This window comes from Rhinatrema bivittatum, chromosome 3 (assembly GCF_901001135.1).
Source record: "Rhinatrema bivittatum chromosome 3, aRhiBiv1.1, whole genome shotgun sequence".
Taxonomy (NCBI): domain Eukaryota; kingdom Metazoa; phylum Chordata; class Amphibia; order Gymnophiona; family Rhinatrematidae; genus Rhinatrema; species Rhinatrema bivittatum.
Window position 1 is genome coordinate 8,928,319 of NC_042617.1, and position 24,761 is coordinate 8,953,079.

Sequence of the window (24,761 nt, forward strand, 5' to 3'; positions counted from 1 at the left end):
TGTTGGAGCACATACAGGAGAATTTAGAGAGGTTTCATCAAGCCGCCCACTTTGCTGCAACAGGATTCTTCTGCGTTGGCAAGAAAAATGGTTCTTTCACCCGTGTACTGACTACTGGGGTTCGAATGCCATCAGCATAAAAAACAAATACTTCTTGCCGTCAATATCTGAATTGTTTGACTAGCTTCAAGAAGCTTCAATCTTCACCAAAGTGGTATATCTGCATCAAGCTTCCAAGAAGAGGCGGCAAAACCAGCCAACATGAAAATGAAACAAAGCTCAGATTTACGATAGGTTATATTAGATTTATAGACTGCCTTCCTTGAACCAAAGATCAATTTGAAGCCGTTTACAAAAAATAAAATAAAATACATACATCCAAATAACCATAATAAAATACAATCATAAGCCCCGGGGAAAACCCAACATGGTGGTTCATGAGTAGATGCATGCGTAATATCTCCTGGAATTTCAAGTTTCTTTTTTTCTTGGATTTGGGATGATGAAGTATAAAGGATCTGTTAGTGGGTGGAAGGTTTTTGTTCCCCCTAGACCTCAGCTCCGCCAGACTTCAATCTTAAGAGCATGCGTAAGCCTCACCTTTAGCGTCACTGAATGCTGACATTGCCGGAGTTGGGAGGCGACCAGTCAGCTGGATGCTGAAGTTTCTCTGACCCCCAATGAATTATATAGCATCAGCCTGGACAGAACAGTAGGAGACTTCCACTATCATTTGACAAAAGAGTCTCGAATCTTGAAAGCAAAACAGCGATGGCTGCACGAGATGAAATGGAAGATGGCGCCAATTCCACTCGGACAAGTGTGGTGGCTAAAGGATACTTAATGGCTTCACTGAGGGAGAGTATGGGGTGGGTCCATTGATGTATCTCTGGCCATTGTTAGGCTGAAGGCGAGATCTTCTTTAGTTAGACTTCCAGTTGGTACTCTGGAGAGCATCTGGAATGAGATGTCTGTTTCTTCTATTGCTTTGCTTACTGCTGAGATCTATTGAAAACTAAGAGAGCGTCATTGGAGAAGAAAATTGAGAATGCAGAATCTTCAGTTACACAGCTGAAATTGTTCTAGACTGGGTTGATACAAGATCAAAATGTGGTATATCACAAGTTAGAAAATCTTGAAAATTCTGCTAGAGCTTTGAATTTGCGTACATTGAATCTTCCTATTATTACTTTTCTCTCTCCACTGGAGTTTCTTTTAAGACCTACCTCAAACAGGTTTTGAATGTTCCTGAGGACAGCTTCCCCCAATTAGTAAGATCTTTTTTTCTCCCTGTTCTTAAGAGAACAAGAGTAGCTGCAAGGGGAAATGGAGGGCCTGCTGAGGTTTCCACAGACAGCCTTGGCTCATTGGTTTCCTAGAAAAGTCGACAGAAGAAGTAACTAGCAGATCTCCTCTGTTGTTAGTTACTTTCGTGTTCCCTCAAGATTGTAATTTAACATAGTAACATGGTAATTGGCAGATAAAGACCAAATGGTCCATCTAGTCTGCCCAACAAGTTGCTTTTACCACTCCGTACAGATTACCCTCTTGCTGCTGTTAAGAATAGAACCTGCTGCTCCATGCAGGTTACTCCTCTTGTCTTTTGTTAAGGGTAGTGTCTGCTGCTCTGTGAAAGTTACCCCAACGCAATAGTGTTTGCGTTAAAAAAGTTAAGAAAAATGGAGTAACCTGTTTCCATCCTCTGGTCTGTAGAGATCTACAGTGTTTATCCCATGCCCTTTTGACTTCCATTACCATTTTTGTCTTCACCACCGGTTCTGGAAGGGTATTCCATGTATCCACCACACTCTGTGAAGAAATATTTCTTGATGTTGGTTCCGAGTTATCCTCCTTGGAATTTCTTATGACCTGCAGTTTCCTTTCCAGTGGAAGAGATTTGATGTTTGTGCATCATTAAAACCTTTCAGTTATCTGAAGGTATGTATTATATCTCCCCTGCACTTCCTCTCCTCCATGGTATACATATTCAGGTCCCTCAGTCTCATCTCATGTGGCTTTTGATGCAGACTCCACACCATTTTAGTTCTCTTTCTCTGAACTGCTTCCATACTTCCTTATCTTTTTTTGAGATATGTTCTCCAGAACCGAACATAGTACTCTACATGAGGTCTCACCAAAAACTTGTATAAGGGCATCACCACCTCTTTTATCCTGTTGGTTATTCCTCTTTCTATGCAGCTCAGCATACCTCTAAGTTTTGCCATCACCATGTCACCTTGTTTCGTTGTCTTCAGATAGCCAGACAGTACCACCTCAGGGTTCCTCTCCCAGTTCATACACAATCTGTTGGCCCCCCCCCCCCCCCCATCTCATACGGTTCTTTTGGACTAGTGCACCACAAAAGCATTACCCTGCACTTCTTGGCACATCAGACCACCAAATGCTATCACTCCAAGGTCCTTCTTCCAGTCTGTGCACATTAGTCTTTCACCCCCAACCAGATGCAGCTCTTTTGGATTACCACACCCTAGATGAATGACTATTTCTTGGCATTGAATTCTAGCTGCCAAATCTTCAACTATTCTTCAAGCTTTCTTAAATCACTTTTCATTCTCTCTATTCCTTTTGGCGTGTCCATTCTGTTGCAGATGTTAGTATCATTCACAAATAGACAAACTTTACCTTCTATCCCTTCCACAATGTTGCTCACAAAGATATTGAAGAGAACCGGTCCCAAAACCAATTCTTGTGGCATTCCACTTAACAATGCTCTCTCTTCAAAGTAGGTTCAATTTACCATTACACACTGTCTCCTATCAGTCAACCAGTTTGTAATCCACTCCACCACCTTAGTGCTGTGGGACAGTATCAAAAGCTTTCCTGAAATCCAAGTAAATCACATTGAGCACTTTTCCTTGATTAAATTCTCTAGTCACCCAATCAAAAAAAAAAAATCAATCAGATTCAGATTTGTCTGACAGGACCGTCCCTGGTGAATTCATGCTGCCTCGGGTCCAGCAACCCACCAGATTGTAGATAGTTCACTCTCCTTTCCTTCAGCAGAGTCTCTATTAATTTTCACACCACCAAGGTGAGGCTAACTGGACTCTAGCTTCCAGCCTCCTCTCTGCTCCCACTCTTGTAAAGTGGGACCATCACAGATCTTCTCCAGTCAAACGGTATCTCTCCCGTTTACAGGGATCTATTGAATAGGTCTTTCAGTGACACGGCAGCACATTGTTAGGGGGAGCGCTAGAGGCGGTCCCACTTCTGGATAGATTGTGTACCCTTGGGCCAAGACACGACCACAGAGGAGCTCCGGGAAGCGCAGAGGCAGGTGAGGAGTGCCCAAGGAGTGAACAAGACCCTGGCCTTTGCTGAACCTGAACGCATCAAAGAGACCCAGCAATGCAATGTTGGTCTTTGGAGTAGCCCTCCAGCCACTCGATAGCCCTTTCGGACCTGCCGTACGGAATGGCAGATGCAACAGGACGAACAGAGGCTGAGAGCTGGAACGAAAGATACAGAAGAAGACTCAGGAGATTTGAAGGGCTGAGGCGAAACTCAGCTTGCTTGAAAGACTCAGATGGAGTCACAAATCAAGAGTTCTGAATAGGTACTGCCACTCCACGCGCCCTACACAGCCAGTCAAGGCAGGTCACGGACCACGCAGGTGGTTCCCAACTCAGGTACTTAGAGGTTTCAAGACGAAGATTCCAACGAGGCCTGCACCGAGGTGTGCCCTCCACAGTCAGTCAAGGCAAGGCACGGACCAGCTGAAACGGAACAGGTTTAAGCAGAGTTCTTAGTCAAGGATGGAGACAGGTGCAAGGAGCTCCGAAGAACCAGACAGGATTCAGGATAAGGAAAAGGACCTCAGGATCCAAGGACACAGAGCAAGGGGCTCGGCAAGGGAGCACGAGCAGAACTCAGAGACGGGACTCTGAGCAAGGAACTCAGAGACGGGACTCGGTGCAAGGGACTTTGAGTATGGAACCTGAAGTGAGGAGATTAAAAGCCGGGATATTTTGGAGGGTTGCGCTGCCGAGAAGGACATCTGGATAAAAGGTCATCTGAACATGAAGACATCAGGAGAATAGGACATCAGGGGATCTGAAGGACGAAACATAAGGCACATCAGGAGATCTGAAGAGAAGGACGTCGGAACATCAGGAACTGGACGGACAAAGACACGGGATCCGACAAGAGACCTTGATGAAGATGAAGACATGGAATTCCAACATGGAACAGAGTGCCTAGGAGAAGCTGGAATACAGAGAAGTTCTAAGGAGGACTGGCTCCTTGCGAAGGCAACGAAGCAATGAAGACAGGCCCTTTTTATAGGGTTGAGAAGTAACTCCCACAATGACATCATCAGGAGGACCACTCCCATGCTGGCCCTTTAAGAGGCGAAGAGAGGCGTGGCCTCGTGCCTCAGGCAGGACCCTGGAGAGCAGTGTCCCTGCCGCAACACAGAACAGGAGCAAGACTGGGCCGCAGAGCAGGCACCGATGCTGGAGTGGCGGTGCCCAGGCCGCAAAGAAGGGGCTGAGAGCGACTCCCTGACATAGGAAAGAAATAGATGGTGGAGGCCCCCCCCACCCCCGGAGGGGAGAAGATGATGTCGGCGGCCTCCACACCACGTGGAAATGCCGTCGGCAGCCTCCTGGCCACAAGAGCAGCACCCAGGCAGCTCCAGCCGCATGGAAAGGATATCTGTGGCCTCCGGGCTGCAAAAGGAGCTGAAAAAAAGGACAAAAGAGAGGCGAGAGGCTGCCCGTGGCTCTGGCCGCGGGTAGAATCATACCACACATCTCTGAACTCCCATAGTATCCTGGGAGGTACTTCATTCAGCCCCATGGCCTTGTCCATTTTCATGTTTTCCTAGCTCTTCCCATAAATTCTCTTCTGTAAATGGAGTTTAGTTTATCCCACCCCCATCTATGGTCTTTCTCCAGGGTTTTCTTTAATGAACACCGAATTGAAGTATTTAATATTTCGGTCATTTCTTTGTCTCTCTCCACAAATTGCTCCTTGTCCCCTTTCAATTTCCACGTTACCACTTCAGGCCTCCCTTCTTTCTCGGAAATATCTGAAAAATGTTTGTCAACTCGCTTGGCAATTCTTTCTTCCACTTGACCTTTTGTTTTCCTGCTTTCTTTCATCATCTCCCTCAATTTTACTGGGTTTTTTTCCTTCCTTATGTTCCTCTTTTTGGGATCCTTTATACTTCTTGAACGCTGTTCTTTTTGCCTTTATTTTTTCAGCAACCTTCTCCAAGAAACAGATTGGTTTCTCTTTCCTGTAACTTTTCTTTAGTTTTCTAGCAGAGATTTGTTGCCCCTGTAATACCTCCTTTTAATTTGGCTCACTGTTTTTCCACCTCATCCATTTTCTCCCAGACATCTAGTTCTTCCTCCAGGAACATCCAAGTTTGATAATTTTAAAGCAGTGGATTTAGCCTATACCACCTTTTACTGAGATTTGGATTCAACCAATGACATCACGAATACAACGGGAACGTTTGGATGCTAGACTTCTACAAAGGTGTGAGAATAAGGACTATGTGCAAGCTTGGAAATTAATGCAAGATGTAAAAGAAGTTGCTGGCAGTAGGTTATACAGTTTATCCACTTTGGTGTATTTTGTTTTTATTTTACTTCCGATGATCTGGTGTAGTGATTGAATGGATGTGTGTGAATGCTGTCTTGTCTCGGCTGCTATGGTAGGTCTCTAATTTTCAGATTATAAAATGTAATGTGATATGCTGTTATAGTATACTGTACACATTCTCTTTACATTTCTGTTTGTATTCTGTTGATTATAATGGTTGAACTGCTGCTTTGTATATTGCATTACTCAAAATAGAGAACCAGGACTGAAAAGTCACTGCGATATCACTGGGGCTGTTGCTGAGTGCCAGTACAATAAGAGGTCACTGTGATAACTGTTGTCACTTACTGAAAGCCAGGACTGAGAGATGGAATAGGTAAAGAGGTCTGTTACTGTGATGTGTTTTAAGCAGGGTATAGATTACCTGTCAGAGGAAATGGTGATATCAATAAAACAAACGCCACTGATATATGCATTACCTCCAAGAAAAAACAGGCAATAGCAATGACTTGACTTTACCCCAGCACTTAACAGTTTGCACCGGCTTCCGATTCAGCAGCGAATCTTTTATAATGTTGGTAAGACAATCGTTAAACTTATTAACTCAAATGCCTGTCCATGGTCCAATGCCTTGTTAAAAATATATGAGCCATCTTGTCAACTGAGAACATCTCAACTTGGTCTGCTCGATGCACCCTCTATTAAATATGCCTGTCTTTCAACAAGGGACTCTGCCTTCTTGGTAGAGGTGCCCATATTTTGGAACTCTGAATGTTGGATTGCATTACAAAGTTTAGACTTCTTTTAAAGAGGTTTTTTTTTTTTACTAAAACAAGCATTTTATTAAGGACTTCAGCATAGACTCTCTTAATGTGGCAGCTTAGATCTTTATCATGTCTGTTTTATTTTTATATGTTCTTTTTATGAATGTTTTATTTTGTGCTTGTACATCACTTAGCCTTTTTTGTGTTAAGCGATTAATAAATTTTAATAAATGAAATTACAAAACTATATTGCAACTTTCTTACAAAAAAGATGAATATGGTTCTGCATTTGTGTTTATGAATTTCTAGAAACATGAAAGAGTCATTCATTTTAAGACCCTGATGTTAGAGCATGTTCTGTACACATTTTTGCATAGAAGTGAAATCCCAATGTAACAAGTTTTACACACAGTAAAACTGTGAGGAAATCCCATGTTAATCCCAGCATAACTCCCCAATGCAGGGAGGTGCATAGAGTTAACTCATAAGAGCTCCCATACTGGGTCAAACTGAGGGTCCATCAAGCTCAGGATCCCATTTCCAACAGTAGCCAACCCAGGTCATAAGAACCTGGCAGGATCCCAAACAGTAAGTCTACCTGATTAATAACAGTTTATGGACTTCTCCTCCAAGAACTTGTCCAAACCTTTTTTTAAGCCCAGCAATGCCAACTGCCTTTACTACATCCTCCAGCAATTAATTCCAAAGCTTAATATTGCATCAAGGGAAAAATTTCTCTGGTTTGTTTTAAATTTGCTTATTAACATCATGGAATTTCTTGTATTTCTTTAATTTTAAGAATAAATCACAGATTCTCATTTACACATTCTATTCCACTCATGATTTTCTTACCCTCTGTCAGCTGTTACTTCTCCAAGTTGAACATCCCTAACCTCTTTAGCCTTTCCTCACCGGGGAGCCATTCCTCACCGTCATCATTTTGGTCGCTCTTCTCTGTACCTTTCCCAGTTGACCTTTATTTATTTTTATTTATTTATTTAATTTTATATACCGACAGCCGTTTGCACATCGTGCCGGTTTACAGATAACTTACAAACCAAAAATATATAGGCAAAGCCTTTACAAGGAACAGTGTGTAACATAAACAATAGTAACAGAGTAAATAACTTGATAACTAAGGGAGGGAGGGGTGGGGGTGATTGCGACAAAGGAGGGGGTAGGGGGGGTGAGAACAGATACATGAGGAAAAAATATGTACAGGGAATCAATGGGGAAATGATATGTACATAGGCTATATACAAAATTTGTCTAAGCGCATGGCCAACAGTGAAAGAAGTGAGAAGATGTGTGCGGTTCTGCTAGGTGGCAATTTATTATGTGCAGGAGGTTAAGTGTGGGGTTTGTAGTTCCTTCGAGAGGGTGGGTGGGGGTCCTGTAGTGGGGGTGTTGATACGAGAGGGAGGTTGGGTTTGAGTGCTAGTAGGTGATGGTGATGATTGGGGGTAGGCTTGGAGGAAGAGCCAGGTTTGAGTTTCTTTTTGAAGGTGAGTGTGGAGGTTTCGGTGCGTAGGTCAGGAGGCATGGAGTTCCACAGGGATGGGCCTGCGAGGGAAAGGGCCCTATTGGTGGTGGAGATGAGTCTTGTGGATTTTATGGAGGGGGGAATAAGGGTTCCACGAAGAGAGGAGCGGGTGGGTCTTGTGGAGATACGAGGTAGAAAAGGTGGGTTTAGCCAGTTGTAATGTTCGTTAATAATACTTTTGTGGATGAGGGTAAGGGTCTTGTATATAATTCGTGAGTGGATGGGAAGCCAATGGAGATTAATGAGGGTGGGAGTAATGTGATCTTTCTTATTGACATTAGAGAGGATGCGTGCAGTAGCGTTTTGAAGGAGTTGGAGAGGTCTGATGTGGGTAGCAGGGAGTCCAAGTAGGAGTGTGTTGCAATAATCAATTTTTGAAAAAATTAAGGATTGAAGTACTGTGCGGAAATCATGGAAGTAGAGGAGGGGTTTGAGTTTTTTAAGGGATTGTAGTTTGAAGTAGCAGCTGCTAAGGATAGATTTGATATATGGTTTGAAGGTTAGTTGGTTGTCAAGTATAACACCCAGGTTTCTTGTGTTAGAGAGAAAGTTAGGAGGCTGGAGAGTGGAGGGACAGGGTATGGGTGCATGTCAAGAGGAGATGAGGAGGAGTTCAGTTTTTTGCGGGTTAAGGGCAAGGTGCATGTCGGTGAGTAGTTGGTTTATGGAGGCGAGAATGGTGTTCCATGTATGGAGTGCAGTGAGTACAGTGTTTGTGAAGGGAATGAGGATTTGTACATCATCTGCGTAGATGAAGTGTGTAATACCAAGGTTGGAGAGGAGGTCACCTTTCTTTTCTAAGATGCGGTGACCAGAATTGTAATGATACAGAGGCATTATGACATCCATTGTTTTATCTGCCATTCCCTTCCTAATAATTCCTTTGTTTGCTTTTTTGATCTCCACATCACACTGGGCCGATGTCAATGTATGTGATGCCTAGATCTCTTTCCTGGGTGTAAGGGTCTGCAAAGCAGAACAATATTCTTTTATCATATCTACTACTTCTTTCATTTTATCAACAAAAAAGTTGTCACCAAACAAGAAGCATCCGCTTGCTTGTCATGGACATACTCAGATCTGTAGCCTTAAGCCAGGCCAGTCTTCTCATTTCAATTGCTAAAGCCAAAAATCTGGAGGCTGTATCAAACGAGTCATACATTTTGCATATTCTTTAGCTTCATTCAAAAGAGAAGCAAATTGGTTTGATTTTGGTGTTCTATGTCTTAGGTGTTATAAAAGTACTGTACCCTTTGCAAGCTTATGGGTGCCATTCCCTTCCCAATAATTCCTAACATTGTTTGCTTTTTTGATCACCACAGCACACCGGGCCGATGATTTCAATGTATTATCCACTATGACGCCTAGATCTCTTTCTTGGGTGGTAGCTCCTAATATAGAACCTAACATTGTGTAACTACAGCAAGAGTTATTTTTCCCTATATGCAACACCTTGCACTTATCCACATTAAATTTCATCTGCCATTTGGATGCCCAATCTTCCAGTCTCACAAGGTCCTCCTACAGTTTATCACAATTTGCTTGAGATTTAACTACTCTGAATAATTTTGTATCTGCAAGTTTGATAACCTCACTTGTCGTATTCCTTTCCAGATCATTTATAAATATATTAAAAAGCATGGGTCCAAGTACAGATCCCTGAGGCACTCCACTGTTCACCTCTCTCCACTAAGAAAACAGACCATTTAATCCTATCTTTTAACCAGTTTGCAATCCACAGTAGGGGGACTTTGTTCTGTTAGTGCTGGAAATTTAACTCCTGATCAAAGGTGGATGGCAGGTTCTGGGACTTGTGTCAGTCAATGGTCATTCTGAACCTGGAATTTGTGGCGAGGGGGTCTGTACTCAGCATTTATGCACATAAAAACTTGGCTTTTATGCACATAAAAACTTGACTAAAAACTTGGCTTTTTAAAAAAGCTTTCCCAGAACTGGATTAAATTCTCCACACTTCAACCCATCAACACATCTTTTGCTTATAACATTATACATATTTATTAATTTGGAAACAGTTGGCTGAAATGTAAATATTCTCTTTTTTAATTCCCTCCCCCTTTCTGGTCCTAGTTATTATTCCCTGTTTTTTGTAACTTTCTCACGTCCTAATTATTGTTTTAATATTTTTTAAGTTTCACACTATATTTAATGTTGAATTGGGAAATGTTTATCACTATGTTACTCCCTGCCTCCACACACATGTTAATTGTAAACCGGGTTGATGTGATTCTTATCATGAAACTCGGTATAATAAAAATAATAAATAAATAAATAAATAAAATGTGTGATTTAGGCACCAACTTATGCTCCTATACTATATTTTGTGCACATTAGCCAAGACTTATACCCTGAAGACATTTGTGTGCAGCAAAGATGTTTTATGCACATAAATCTCTTAACATATTAGCATACCATTGGTTTTCGGTATCAGGAATTATGTTTTAGCCTCTGCGTAGGGTGACCAACTGCCCAGTTTTGAATCAGATGGTTCGGTTTTTCTGTCAGTTGTATAGTGTCTGCTTCCAAGTGTAACCAGACATTGTAAAATCTTGTCAAAAGCAGCTGGCAGGAGCCAGAGAGAGGATGAGCTGCGCATGCTCAGAAGAGTGCTGTGCTCTGCTCTGATCCACCCCCTTTTCTACAATTTGCTCACAAGTTTTAAAAAAACCTACAGCTCAATGAGTTAAGCCTTTTTACCGCCTGCTTGCTGCTGATGTTGGTAAAGCTTCTGTTGCCGATTTGCTGCGGATTACTGTTGTCCTTTCATCTCCCCCACCCCGGGAGAAAGTGTGAGCACGTCCCAGTGCATCTCCATTGGAACAGGGAACGCCTATGTCTCCTCGGCACTCAATTATTTATTTATTTATTGATTTATTGTTTTTGTTATACCGAGTTTCATGATAGGCATCACATCAACCCGGTTTACAAATAACAAGGAGTGTAAAGCATAACGTAACGTAAAAAACAATATTTTCAATAAGAACCTTGAACTTTAAATACAGTGAATCAGAAAAAGGGAGAGGGAAAGTTACAAAAAACAAGGAAAATAAACTTGGGATGGAAGGGGAGAAATTGAACAGCACAATATTTACATTTCAGCCTATTGATACATTAGAATAGCAAGTGAAAAAATAAGACTATAAAACGGTACATAGGTAATCAAATGAATAAATATGACACAGTTGTGAAAGATAATAGTATGATAAATATTCAGCAGGAATTAGTGAGAGAGGGTTTGAGGTTGGTTGATTCGTGTTTACATTCCATTATTGCATACGAGTTAGTGCTAGTGAGAGGAGGTTTTATTCAAGGCTTGGAAATGCTTTTTTGAAAAGCCAAGTTTTTAGTCTTTTCCTAAATGTTAAAGAGCATGGCTCTTGTCTCAAATCAGGTGGGATCGAGTTCCAGAGAGCTGGACCTGCTGATGAGAAGGCTCTGAGACTCAAGGATTTATGTTGGTAGGTTTTGGCCTTTGGAATTTGGAGTGACTCTTTGTAGTGTTCCCTGATAGGCCTGGCGGAGGTGAATTTTTTAAGTGGTATTTGTAGGTCGAGTTGCGTGTGTTGGTTGATAGTTTTGTAAATGATGTTAATGGTTTTGTACATGACTCTATAGTGGATCGGAAGCCAATGAAGGTTTTTGAGAATAGGTGAAATGTGGTCAATTTTCCTGGAATTTGTAAGGACTCTGGCTGCAGAGTTCTGAACCATTTGTAAAGGTTTGGTGTAAGAAGCTGGGAGGCCTAATAGTAACGAGTTGCAATAATCTAGTTTGGAAAAGATTATTGCTTGCAAGATTGTTCTGAAGTCCTGAGTGTGAAACAGCGGTTTTATTCTTTTCAGGATATGTAATTTGTAGAAGCAATCTTTGGTGGTTTGGTTAATGAATGTTTTGAGGTTGAGACGATTGTCTAGGATGGCTCCTAAGTCTCTTACGTGGGTTGTTTGAAGGAGTGTGGGTGGTTTAGGAAGTGTGTTATTGTTTTCAATAATAAAGCAAAGCCAAGCTGGGAGTCTCGGAGAGCGGATGAGTGCGCTGTGCCCCTGTATTGTGTTGGAATTGGAAGGGACCAACAGCGGTCCCTGTGTCAGCACCATTTTTTCCAGAGAAAGTGGTGCTGGCAGAGTGACAGCTGCAGACATGAGTGAAGACCAGATATGGAACTGAAAGATGCATGATGGGAGGACTGGGAGGAGGAGAACCGGGAAGCAGCCGTCAGGAGGTGGGGGCAGGAGTGAGTGGGAGCAAGAAGAGGAGAGAGGGTGAGGTAGGTAGGGAGAGAAGAGGGAATGTGGGAAGGAGTGTGGGAACAGGGAGGCTGAAGAAAGCAGAAAGCAGAGATTAGTGAATAGGAACGTTTGAGTTGGGCGGATTGGACATGGGGCAAGTGCGATGAGGGTGTGGAAGGTCTGAAGTGAGAAGAGGATTTTACTGAAGGGTGAAAAAGCTGATGGCTCCAACACCCCAGCTTCCTCCTTTCTCCCCATCCACTGCCTCTTGCTCTCAACCCCTCCCTATCCTCTCACCTCAGCCCCCCTTCCTCCTGCCACGAGCCACTTCCCCTTGCTCCCAGCCCTCACCTCTCTCCCCATCCCCCTCTTCACCCTTCAGCACCTGCTCTCCTCCCCCATTTCCCCCTTGCTTTTGTCCCCTGTACAGGCACACGGGTATTCCCCCCACTCCAGCCCTGGGGCCTGGCCCTGTGCATGCTGGATGGTTGTCTGCTTCTCTCCCCTGCAACTAATAAGCCCGCACACTACAAGAATTCCAACCCCCCCCCCCCCCGCATGCGAAGTACATCATTCCCATTAGTATGGTCCGAATATACAGATTTTATATGTCTTGATTTCATTTTATGCAAATGAGGGGAGGGGGAACTCCCACCCCAGTCCTCGAGCGTCCAAGTTCAGCTCTGCCGAAATGTTGGCCACCCTTCCTCTCCGTTAACAAACAGCGCTGAATCTCAGGGCGCAATTCCACCGCAAGGCCTATTACACCGTCCCCTGAGGGGAGCGTCGGATCGCAGAGCCCAAGGGCGGCAGAAGATTTATTCCCTTACCGCTCTCCCAAACTCCGCGCGGGGCCTCGCTCTGCCGCTGACAGGCAGTGACGTTATCGCGCACCACGCACGCTCCCTTCCGCAGACCTTGCCAGCTGTAGGGGAGGACATAGCTGCTGATTGGCTACAGGTAACCAGGAAGTGGAAGCTGGGGTTATGTCGAGATAATTGGACCCAAGCCTACAATGTATGATCAAAAATTACAAAAAATGTACAGTATTTTATTGCTGGCTGATTCACTCTGACATTGCGCAGCAACAGCAATGAGAGCGGAAGCAGAAAAACTTGATCAATAAGTTCAAACTAGCCTGATGTCGGTCAAGCTGCTGTGCAGTCTCATTTCCTGGTTCCCCACAGCCAGTCAGCAGAGCTTGAGTGAGTTCCCCTCCCCCGCCTGGCTCCCCTTACCTGCGTCATCGAATGGGAGGGAGGGGAGACAGGGAGAGGAACGGGGCGGACCCTGCCCCAGTTGGCCAACCTTCCTCCGGGTCCCTGCAGCTGCCGGCAGCCAATCAGCCGGGGCCTCCTCCTAGCGCCCGCCTCCTGGTGGGCGGAGCGCCGCCGGCCGCTGGCTGCCGCAAGGCGGAGGGGAGGGGGCGGAGCGCTTCTGAGCGCCCGCCTCGCGGCTCCCCTTCCGTGCTTTGCCATTGGTCGGCGGCTCGCTGTTGTTGGGCGGGGTCGGAGACGTGCGGGCCGTCGTGTTGTGGAGCGGCGGCGGTGGCGGCGGCGCCGCCCGGGTGTCGTTGAGTGCGGCGGGGCAGGGCACGCAGGCGGCCCCCAGCGGTGGAGATCCTCCGGGGCCGGGCCGCTCTCTTCTCAGCCAGAGCCGTAAGTGCCTTCTTAGCGCCGTCGCTCGTCACTGCTCGGCCGGTAACGCTGCCGGTGTCCTGCGTGTTCTCAGTCTGAGGCTGGTCCTGGCTCCAGCTCTGGGCCCCCCCCCCCGTCGTGGTGCTCTCAGTATTGTTGCTCTTGTGTCTGGCCGGATGGGGAGGGGATGCAGTGAGAGAGGTTGTTAAAGGCTGCACAGGTGAGGAGGGACAGCACTGCTCATTTATAATTGATCCCAGCAGCACTGTAAGGTGCATATACACATCCTCCCACCCTATAGATACCCCCCCCCCCACCCCACTGGCAGCAGCACTGTAAGGTGCATATACACATCCTCCCACCCTATAGATACCCCCCCCCCCCACCCCACTGGCAGCAGCACTGTAAGGTGCATATACACATCCTCCCACCCTATAGATACCCCCCACCCCACCCCACTGGCAGCAGCACTGTAAGGTGCATATACACATCCTCCCACCCTATAGATACCCCCCACCCCACTGGCAGCAGCACTGTAAGGTGCATATACACATCCTCCCACCCTATAGATACCCCCCCACCCCACTGGCAGCAGCACTGTAAGGTGCATATACACATCCTCCCACCCTATAGATACCCCCCACCCCACCCCACTGGCAGCAGCACTGTAAGGTGCATATACACATCCTCCCACCCTATAGATACCCCCCCCCCCACCCCACTGGCAGCAGCACTGTAAGGTGCATATACACATCCTCCCACCCTATAGATACCCCCCCACCCCACTGGCAGCAGCACTGTAAGGTGCATATACACATCCTCCCACCCTATAGATACCCCCCCCCACCCCACTGGCAGCAGCACTGTAAGGTGCATATACACATCCTCCCACCCTATAGATACCCCCCCCCCCACCCCACTGGCAGCAGCACTGTAAGGTGTATATACACATCCTCCCACCCTATAGATAACCCCCACCCCACTGGCAGCAGCACTGTAAGGTGCATATACACATCCTCCCACCCTGTAGATAACCCCCCCCCCCTTTCACTGGCAGCAGTACTGTGGGGTTCACTCCCCCCCCCCCCCCCCCCCCCCCCCCCGCAGCAGTACTGTGGGGTCCACTCCTTCCCTCCACCCTTTCACGGGCAGCAGTACTGGGGGGATACACCACCCATCCCCACCCTTAACTGGCCCCAGTGATGTACACACAGATCCGATGTGCACAGGGTCCTGCGAAGGTTCTAAAGCAATTTATAGTGCTTCAGGTCTTTCGTGGGACATAGAAACCATATGGCATTCTTGTAGAATCCTCAATGCCACCAATAGGGCCCTCTGCATCTAATTGTTTTGCATGCTCATAAATTGGATTACAGACCAAGAGTGGCATTGGGAGGATTGAGCAGATCTTGATTTAACAGAAGCCTTGGGTGGCCTTAGATTATCTTGAACTGTGTTTATGTTGTAGGGTTGGCAGTATCTAATTATGAATTAGTAACTGGTTAAAAGATAGGAGTCTGAGTATGGCTAAATGATCAGTTTTTGCCAGTGAGAAGTAAATAGTGGCGTTCCCCAGGGATCTGTAGTTGGATCAGTGTTTAACATATTCTTAAGTATTACAGAGAAATGCAATATAAACTTCTTCATCGGGGTTACATCTCAGCTCAAGGCACCTTTCATCTTAAGATCTCAACATCTGCAGCTTGTGCGCGATGTGGGCACCTTCTTGGTACATTATCTCACACTTTTTGGGAATGTCCCTCTATACCCAGTCTTTGGCCTAAGGTAGTTCGGTACATTGAGACTTTACTGGGGGTTCACATCCCACTCTCGCCCTTGTGGCTACTTTTTGGTTGCATTTCTCCTTTGAGGATACGAGGTTTGGGATCTCTGTTGCTTCTTTGTAAAGCCTGTTTGGTGGCTAAGAAGGTCATTTTGTTGCATTGGAGAGATGCCACTCCTCTGTCCTACTGGACCTGGCACAACTGTCTCCATCCTATGATGCTCCTGTATGATGCGACAGTCTCCACGTCACAAGAAAAGGTTTGTGGATATCTGGGACTCTTATCTGCAGTCTCTACCACAACGCTCTCGTAGTTCCATTTTAAGTGAGTGGCAGTAAGTCGACAGGCAGCCTATACGTTGTTTACTCATGCCTTGAATGGTGGACAGATTACTCTTACTATTGAGGGTTGGGAGGCTGGGATGGGGGAGCACTGACTCTGTTGGGGTTTTTTCTGCTACTGGAGAGTGGTTCAGGAACCCTCCACTCTCTGTTTGTTGTACTGCTGTTATAAAACAATGAAAATTGTTCCAGATTAACATATTCTTAAGTGATCAGTGAAAGGAACCAGGAAGTAAGAAGATCAGATTTGTAAATGGCAGAAATATGAAAAGTTGTTAACATGGAGGGGGTTGTGAGGAATTTCAAGAAGACCTTGGAAGACAGGGCATCTAAATGGCAGATGAAATTTTAATGTGGATAAATGCAAAGTAATGCACAATGCTGGATCCTGTATTGAGTTAACACTCAGGAAGAGGATCTTAGAGTCATTGTGGGCAATTCATTGAAGTCCTCAACTTGGTGAACAGCGGCAGCCAAAAAAGCAAATCGAATATTAGGAGTTACTGAGAAGGGAATGGAGAACAAAACTGAGAATATCCTAGTGCTTCAGTACTGATCCGTTATGTGCAGCTCTGGCTGCCTCATCTCAAAAAAGATATAGTAGAGGTAGAAAAGCTACAGAGAAAAGTAACCACAATGCTAAAGGGGATCGAATGGCTTCCTTATTTAAAAAAAAAAAAAAAAAAAAGCTAAACAGGTTAGGGCTTTTCAGCTTGGAGAAGAGATGGCTGAGATGGGATATAATCAAACACTAATACAAAATTGCCTTCTAATAAAACCCAACTTGTAAGCGGGTGCCGGTGCACCCAAGGGTCCCAGCCTTTCTTGATCCAGCACATGACCCTCCCAAGTACAGCGGAGATGCAAACTGCCTGTCCTAGGAGGGTCTGAATGCCCCAGCTCTCACTATTTCCGCCACACTTACTGATAATGCAGTTAGGAGGGGCTTGGGCAAGTTCCTGGAGGTGAGGTCCATATTTATGAATCGCTTATCTGCAGCTCCGAGCTATGTGTACAGTAAGACTATTTCTATATAATAATAAAACAGACTTAGACTGTCAGACCCCTGGTGACAGGGCCGTGCCTCCTGTACCTGAATGTAAATCGCTGTGAGCTAAATTCAATGCAGGAATAGAAACATCTTCTTGTCTCTGTTACTCTGGCAGGTAGGAAGTTGGCTAAGACGAGTACCATTCTGGTTGCGTGCCTCTTATCATCCAAGGTACACAATGAATGTAGATACCATCTGGTTTCTTAATATGGTCCCTTGAGGTGGAAACTGGGGGCAGGGCACAACCACGTGCTCTACAGCAGTTATTTCTTTATTTAAAATTGTATTAATCGCTGAGTCACCATTTCAGTGGGGGTACACACTTCTGTCTGTAATAAATAAGACAATTATTTGGAAACTCAAATGAAAAAACGATTTAAACCCATTTGAAGGGTTTCATGGCACTATGGAGTGCAGCCCTCCCCCCCGACCATTTATTTATTTCACATTTTTATATACCGACCTTCATGAAAAGATTCATATCAGATCGGTTTGCATGGAACGTAGGGACTAACTAAATAAATAACCATACAACAAGAAGGCAATAACAAGTTACATATAACAAGGGTATCCAACTTGGGGGGCTAGAGTAGCCGGGAAGTAGAAGGACAGCAAAAACTTGAGGGTAAATATTTATGTATATACTGGGAATGGTCCGAGAGACTGGTTAGTGGGGTGGATCCTGGTTGGGAGGTGTGTTGGCATTTTAGAGATTAGGGGAAGGCTTGGAGGAAAAGCCAGGTCTTAAGTTTTTTTTCGGGAGGTTAGAAGGCAGGGTTCCAATCTTAGGTCTTAGACCCTGTTACTGCAGGCCGTTTGCTTCCCCACACTCCACTCTCCATCAGCAGTACTTTGTGGTGCACACCCCTCCATCCAGCACCCACATCCGTGGGTAATACAGGGGTCATAGTCCTACCTTCTACCCGTACTGATAGCGGTACGGCAGCCATGCTCCTTCACTACTAACTCCCATAATCCTTTCGGCCCCTAACAGTGGTAATGTGGGGTGCACACACACTCCTTCCCTCCCATTCTCCGGACAGTGATCCTGTGATGTGTACACCCGCTCTCTTCCCTCTCCTCCCACCACCAGCCCTATTGCAGGCCATGTTCCTTCCCCTGCCGTCGTCCCTGATGGCAGTACGGGAGGAGATGCTCTTCCTCCCCTCCCTTCACCCCTGACGGCAGTATGACAGGGGCACTCCTTTTCCCCTCCCGTCCTTCCTGACAGCAGCATGGCAATGGATGCTCCTCCCCGCCAGCAGTGCTCACCTTTCAGCAGTGTCTGGCTCCTGTATCCCTGCTGCATGCCCAGGGCTCTGTGCAGAACGGTCTGTGTCCCACTGCTGGAGATGCCAGTTACCTCGGGGTCATAGGCCAGCAGACAACCCTGTGTTTTTAACTTGACTGCGTCAGGAATTAACCCTAGTGCTATCAGCCAGTCCTGGCTTTGCCCTGTTGCATGTCTGAGTTTATAGAATCCTTAGAAATTAACAAGAAAATCAGATCTCCAAATCCATGCATGCACAGCCTAACTGGTTCTCTCTTTGCCTGACCTAGGGTGAGGTGGTAATCTTAAAGCAAGTTTGAATGTGACGTTGAGGCCCAGATGGCACTTGCTTTGGTGGAGCTGGTTCATCGTGCCTTGCCCTAGTTAGTTTAAGGCTCAGGTCAGGGTGGGGAGGAGAAGCTCAGTCGTCTGGAGCTGGCTCAGCGTTAGTAATCCTGCCTGCCCTGAAATCTTCATTGAGCACAAGGTTTGTCGCAGCTAGTCTGCAACCTAGGAAATGTGCTTTTCCATGTTATAAAGAATATAAGTGTCATGCTGGGTCAGACCAGGGTCCATAGAGCCCACACCCTGTCTCCGACAGTGGCCAGTCCAGCTTACAGGTACCTGGCAGATCCCATAAAGTAGGTCTAATTCCTGATACTCACTCCCAGGGATAATTTTCTTTAGTCTCCCTGGCTAATGGACTTTTCCTCCAGGAACTTGACCAAACCTATTTTAAACCCTGCTATGTGGCCTTGATCACATCCTCTGGCAACAGATTTCACAGCTTGATAGTGTGCTAAGTGAAAGAAATGTTTCCTGTGAATCTGCTGGTCGTTAGTTTCATGGAGCGTCCCCTTGTTTTAGTATTATTTGAAAGAGTAAATAACTGCCTCTTATTTACCTGTTCCACCCCACTCATGATTGTATAATCTATCAGGTCTCCTCTCAGCCCTCTCTCTTCCAAGCTGACGATCCCTCGCCTGCGTAGCCTCTCATCACAGGAGAGATCTTCCTTCCCCTTTATCATTCTGGTCCCCCTCCTCTGCACCTCTTCTAGTTCCACCCCACTCATGATTGTATAATCTATCCTGTCCCCTCTCAGCCCTCTCTCTTCCAAGCTGACGATCCCTCGCCTGCGTAGCCTCTCATCACAGGAGAGATCTTCCTTCCCCTTTATCATTCTGGTCCCCCTCCTCTGCACCTCTTCTAGTTCCACCCCACTCATGATTGTATAATCTATCAGGTCTCCTCTCAGCCTCTCTCTTCCAAGCTGACGATCCCTCGCCTGCGTAGCCTCTCATCACAGGAGAGATCTTCCTTCCCCTTTATCATTCTGGTCGCCCTCCTCTGCACCTCTTCTAGTTCCACCCCACTCATGATTGTATAATCGATCAGGTCTCGTCTCAGCCCTCTCTCTTCCAAGCTGACGATCCCTCGCCTGCGTAGCCTCTCATCACAGGAGAGATCTTCCTTCCCCTTTATCATTCTGGTCCCCCTCCTCTGCACCTCTTCTAGTTCCACCCCACTCATGATTGTATAATCTATCAGGTCTCCTCTCAGCCCTCTCTCTTCCAAGCTGACGATCCCTCGCCTGCGTAGCCTCTCATCACAGGAGAGATCTTCCTTCCCCTTTATCATTCTGGTCTCCCTCCTTTGCACCTCTTCTAGTTCCACCCCACTCATGATTGTATAATCGATCAGGTCTCCTCTCAGCCCTCTCTCTTCCAAGCTGACGATCCCTCGCCTGCGTAGCCTCTCATCACGGGAGAGATCTTCCTTCCCCTTTATCATTCTGGTCGCCCTCCTCTGCACCTCTTCTAGTTCCACTAGGTGTTTTTTGAGATGGGGGGACCAGAACCTCACAGAGTACTCATGGTGGGGTTGCAGTAGGATGGTCTCTGTTCCATGCTCCCTTCCTTTACCCATCATTCCTAACACTCTATTAGGTTTTTCCATCACTGCTGCCCCCTGAGCTGAGGATTTCAAGATATTGTCCACAAGGACTCCACGGTCCTTTTCCTGGGTGGCGACACTCAGGACAGAACCCAGCATCATGTGCTGCAGTCGGCAGTGTGTCGTCTTCGGAGGGTGGTGCTGCTCAGTACAAACCTAAGTGCTGCAGTCGGCAGTGTGTCGCCTTCGGAGGGTGGTGCTGCTCAGTACAAACCTAAGTGCTGCAGTCGGCAGTGTGTCGCCTTCGGAGGGTGGTGCTGCTCAGTACAAACCTAAGTGCTGTAGTCGGCAGTGTGTCGCCTTCGGAGGGTGGTGCTGCTCAGTACAAACCTAAGTGCTGCAGTCGGCAGTGTGTCGCCTTCGGAGGGTGGTGCTGCTCAGTACAAACCTAAGTGCTGCGGTCGGCAGTGTGTCGCCTTCGGAGGGTGGTGCTGCTCGGTACAAACCTAAGTGCTGCAGTCGGCAGTGTGTCGTCTTCGGAGGGTGGTGCTGCTCGGTACAAACCTAAGTGCTGTAGTCGGCAGTGTGTCGCCTTCGGAGGGTGGTGCTGCTCAGTACAAACCTAAGTGCTGCAGTCGGCAGTGTGTCGTCTTCGGAGGGTGGTGCTGCTCAGTACAAACCTAAGTGCTGCAGTCGGCAGTGTGTCGCCTTCGGAGGGTGGTGCTGCTCGGTACAAACCTAAGTGCTGTAATCGGCAGTGTGTCGCCTTCGGAGGGTGGTGCTGCTCGGTACAAACCTAAGTGCTGTAGTCGGCAGTGTGTCGCCTTCGGAGGGTGGTGCTGCTCGGTACAAACCTAAGTGCTGCAGTCGGCAGTGTGTCGCCTTCGGAGGGTGGTGCTGCTCAGTACAAACCTAAGTGCTGCAGTCGGCAGTGTGTCGCCTTCGGAGGGTGGTGCTGCTCAGTACAAACCTAAGTGCTGCAGTCGGCAGTGTGTCGTCTTCGGAGGGTGGTGCTGCTCAGTACAAACCTAAGTGCTGCAGTCGGCAGTGTGTCGTCTTCGGAGGGTGGTGCTGCTCAGTACAAACCTAAGTGCTGCAGTCGGCAGTGTGTCGCCTTCGGAGGGTGGTGCTGCTCAGTACAAACCTAAGTGCTGCAGTCGGCAGTGTGTCCTCTTCGGAGGGTGGTGCTGCTCGGTACAAACCTAAGTGCTGCAGTCGGCAGTGTGTCGTCTTCGGAGGGTGGTGCTGCTCGGTACAAACCTAAGTGCTGCAGTCGGCAGTGTGTCGTCTTCGGAGGGTGGTGCTGCTCAGTACAAACCTAAGTGCTGCAGTCGGCAGTGTGTCGCCTTCGGAGGGTGGTGCTGCTCAGTACAAACCTAAGTGCTGCAGTCGGCAGTGTGTCCTCTTCGGAGGGTGGTGCTGCTCAGTACAAACCTAAGTGCTGCAGTCGGCAGTGTGTCCTCTTCGGAGGGTGGTGCTGCTCAGTACAAACCTAAGTGCTGCAGTCGGCAGTGTGTCGCCTTCGGAGGGTGGTGCTGCTCAGTACAAACCTAAGTGCTGCAGTCGGCAGTGTGTCGCCTTCGGAGGGTGGTGCTGCTCGGTACAAACCTAAGTGCTGCAGTCGGCAGTGTGTCGCCTTCGGAGGGTGGTGCTGCTCGGTACAAACCTAAGTGCTGTAATCGGCAGTGTGTCGTCTTCGGAGGTGGTGCTGCTCAGTACAAACCTAAGTGCTGCAGTCGGCAGTGTGTCCTCTTCGGAGGGTGGTGCTGCTCGGTACAAACCTAAGTGCTGCAGTCGGCAGTGTGTCGCCTTCGGAGGGTGGTGCTGCTCGGTACAAACCTAAGTGCTGTAATCGGCAGTGTGTCGCCTTCGGAGGGTGGTGCTGCTCAGTACAAACCTAAGTGCTGTAATCGGCAGTGTGTCGCCTTCGGAGGGTGGTGCTGCTCAGTACAAACCTAAGTGCTGTAGTCGGCAGTGTGTCGCCTTCGGAGGGTGGTGCTGCTCAGTACAAACCTAAGTGCTGTAGTCGGCAGTGTGTCGTCTTCGGAGGGTGGTGCTGCTCAGTACAAACCTAAGTGCTGTAATCGGCAGTGTGTCGTCTTCGGAGTGTGGTGCTGCTCAGTACAATTCTTTCAGCTCGACTGCTTCTGTGACTGCCTACATGTCCATAATTTCTCCTGGACTCTGCGTCTTTCCAGAAATTTCCAACTAAACTGTGCAGTGCCAAAGAGTAGAGGAGCAAAATACTACTTTACAAAAGTCACATTATTATTTAATGTTTTTCTTAACTGACATTCATCAGAGATATCAAGCCGGTTTACATGTAACAGGGGAGAACAAAGTAGGAAATGAGCAGTTACAAAAAACGGGGTAAAGAAGAACTGGGAGGTGCATAAGAGGAATGCACGGTGTAAGAGCACAAAAGGCATGTAAGAAAAAACCCAAAATCTAGAGAACTTACCGGTATATACACAATATGTGTCCCATACTTAAATTGGGTTGCAAAAGAAGAGGTAGCCAGGGGCATGGACAGTGTCTAGAGAGATTATATCCACACGATAATTCCCAGTTTTAGATTGGGATGTAAAAGAACAAGAAGCATGTTGAAAAGCAGCCGGTGGGTAATCAACTTAATACTGCAGCATATTAGATCCATTCAAACGGTAGTCTCCTTTTCCTGCTAGTCAGAGGATTCCTTTTTGCATAGGGGAATTTGGAAATAGAAAAAAATTAAATGAAAAGATACACTGAATGCAAATTTATAAAACAAAAATTCAATGTGTTAACTCCTTATCAGAGAGCATCACCCTGGAGAAGCAGGAAATGATCTTGTAGCAAGGACCTGCTCTCCAGTTGATGCATTGTCTTCTTGCACAAAGGATGAATCTCCCAGGGCTACTGCCCAGGAGGGAAGAGTTAAGTCGGCCCATTAGGAGTGTAGATAGCTGGGTGACTGGTGGACATGAGGATCACCTGTTAACTTGCCTGCCTGGTGCGAAGGTGGTAGACCTCATGCATCATCTAGATAGGATTTTAGACAGTGCTAGGGAGGAGCCATGGTACATGTGGGCACCAGTGTCATAGGAAGATGTGGGAGGCAGCTTCTGGAAGCCAAATTACAGCTTTTCCTTAGAAACCTGAAATCTAGAATCTTCAGGGTAGCTTTCTCTGAAATGCTCCCTTTTCCCTGCTCAGGTGCCCAGAGGCAGGCAGAGCTCCGGAGTCTCAGGGAAGAGCGATTCAATTTGTAAGGAACTGGGCAACCATTTGAGGAAGGGGGAATCTTTTTTTCAAAAAGACAGGTTCCACCTTAACCAGGGTAAAACCAGGCTGCTGGTGTTAACCTTTAAAAATGAGAGAGAGCAGCTTTTAAACTAGAACAAGGGGGAAAGTTGGAAGTCACTCAGCAGTGTATGGTTTGGAGGAAGGTATCCTTGAAAGATACTAATGAAATAGCAGAGTTAGGGCATCCCAACAGAGAGGTTCCAATAAAAGCAAACGTAGCCCATATGCCTATAAATAAAGAATCACCTGAGCTAAAGGATTCCAGATTATCCCTGTCAACTGAAAAGCATTGAATGAAGCAGTAGACATAATTGGCATCTCAGAGACCTGATGGAAGGAGGTTAACTAGTGTTATATATACACCAGGGTACAAATTTATATTGCAATTAGGATAGGTCAGCTTGGTGGGGGTGGCACTTTATGTTCAGGCTGGCATAGAACCAACAGGATAAAGATCCTGCAAGAGATTAAATCTATATGGGTAGAAATCCCATGTGTGTTGGGATAGAGTATAGTGATAGGAGTATACTACCGTCCACCTGGCCAAGATGAAATGCTAAGAGAAATCAGGGAAGCAAACCAATTTGGCAGTGCAGTAATAATGGGAGATTTCAATTACCCCAATATTGACTGGGTAAATGTAACATCAGGACATGCTAAAAAGGTAAAATTCCTAGTTAGACTAAACGACTACTTCATGGAGCGATTGGTTCAGGAACTGACAAGAGAGGGAGCTATTTTAGATCTAATTCTCAGTGGAACGCAGGATTTGCTGAAAGAGGTGGGGCTACTTGGCAATCTTGATCATAACATTTGAATTAATGACTGGAAGGGGACAATAAGTAAATCTACAGCTCTAGCACTAAACTTTCAAAAGGGAGGCTAAAATGAAGAAAATAGAAACAAACTGAAAGGTGCAGTGTACAAACAGATGTGGGCATTGTTTAAAAATCGCATCTTAGAAGCACATCCATATGTATTTTACGGTTGAGCATTAAGAAAGGTGGAAGGAAGGCCAAACGACTGCAGGCATGCTTAAAAGGCGAGATGAAAGAGGCTATTTTAGCTAAAAGAACTTCCTTCAAAACTTGGAGGAAGGATTCATCTGAAGAAAATAGGAAAAAGCTTAAGCGCTGGCAAGTTAAATGTAAAACATTGATAAGTCAGGCTAAGAGAGAATTAGAAAAGAAGTTGGCCGTAGAGGCAAAAACTCATAATAAAATCTTTTTTAAAAATTATATCCAAAGCAGGAAGCCTGTGAGGGAGTCGGTTGGACCGTTAGATGATCCAGGGGCTAAAAGATCCCTCAGGCAAGATAAGGCCATTGCAGAAATACTAAATGAAATCTTTGCTTCCGTGTTTACTGAAG

General features: G+C 46.4%; 2 protein-coding genes across 6 annotated transcripts in view; one reads left to right on the forward strand and one right to left on the reverse strand.

Annotated features, from left to right (window-relative positions):
- MRPL14 (mitochondrial ribosomal protein L14) overlaps positions 1-13,289 on the reverse strand; it is a 29,514-nt gene extending 16,225 nt beyond the window's left edge. The window contains exon 1 of one of the 2 annotated variants that reach the window (XM_029592876.1): positions 12,959-13,289. The gene's annotated coding sequence lies outside the window, so the exon portion shown is untranslated. Of the gene's footprint in view, positions 1-12,783; positions 12,912-12,958 lie in introns of those variants that run through there. The other variant, XM_029592877.1, reaches the window with a different exon arrangement.
- Positions 13,290-13,629: 340 nt separating this feature from the next.
- The window catches only part of TMEM63B (transmembrane protein 63B), a 298,942-nt gene continuing 287,810 nt past the window's right edge, over positions 13,630-24,761 (forward strand). For 2 of the 4 annotated variants that reach the window (XM_029592869.1, XM_029592873.1), the window contains exon 1: positions 13,633-13,786. The gene's annotated coding sequence lies outside the window, so the exon portion shown is untranslated. Of the gene's footprint in view, positions 13,787-24,761 lie in introns of all 4 variants that reach the window. The other 2 variants (XM_029592874.1, XM_029592872.1) reach the window with 2 other exon arrangements.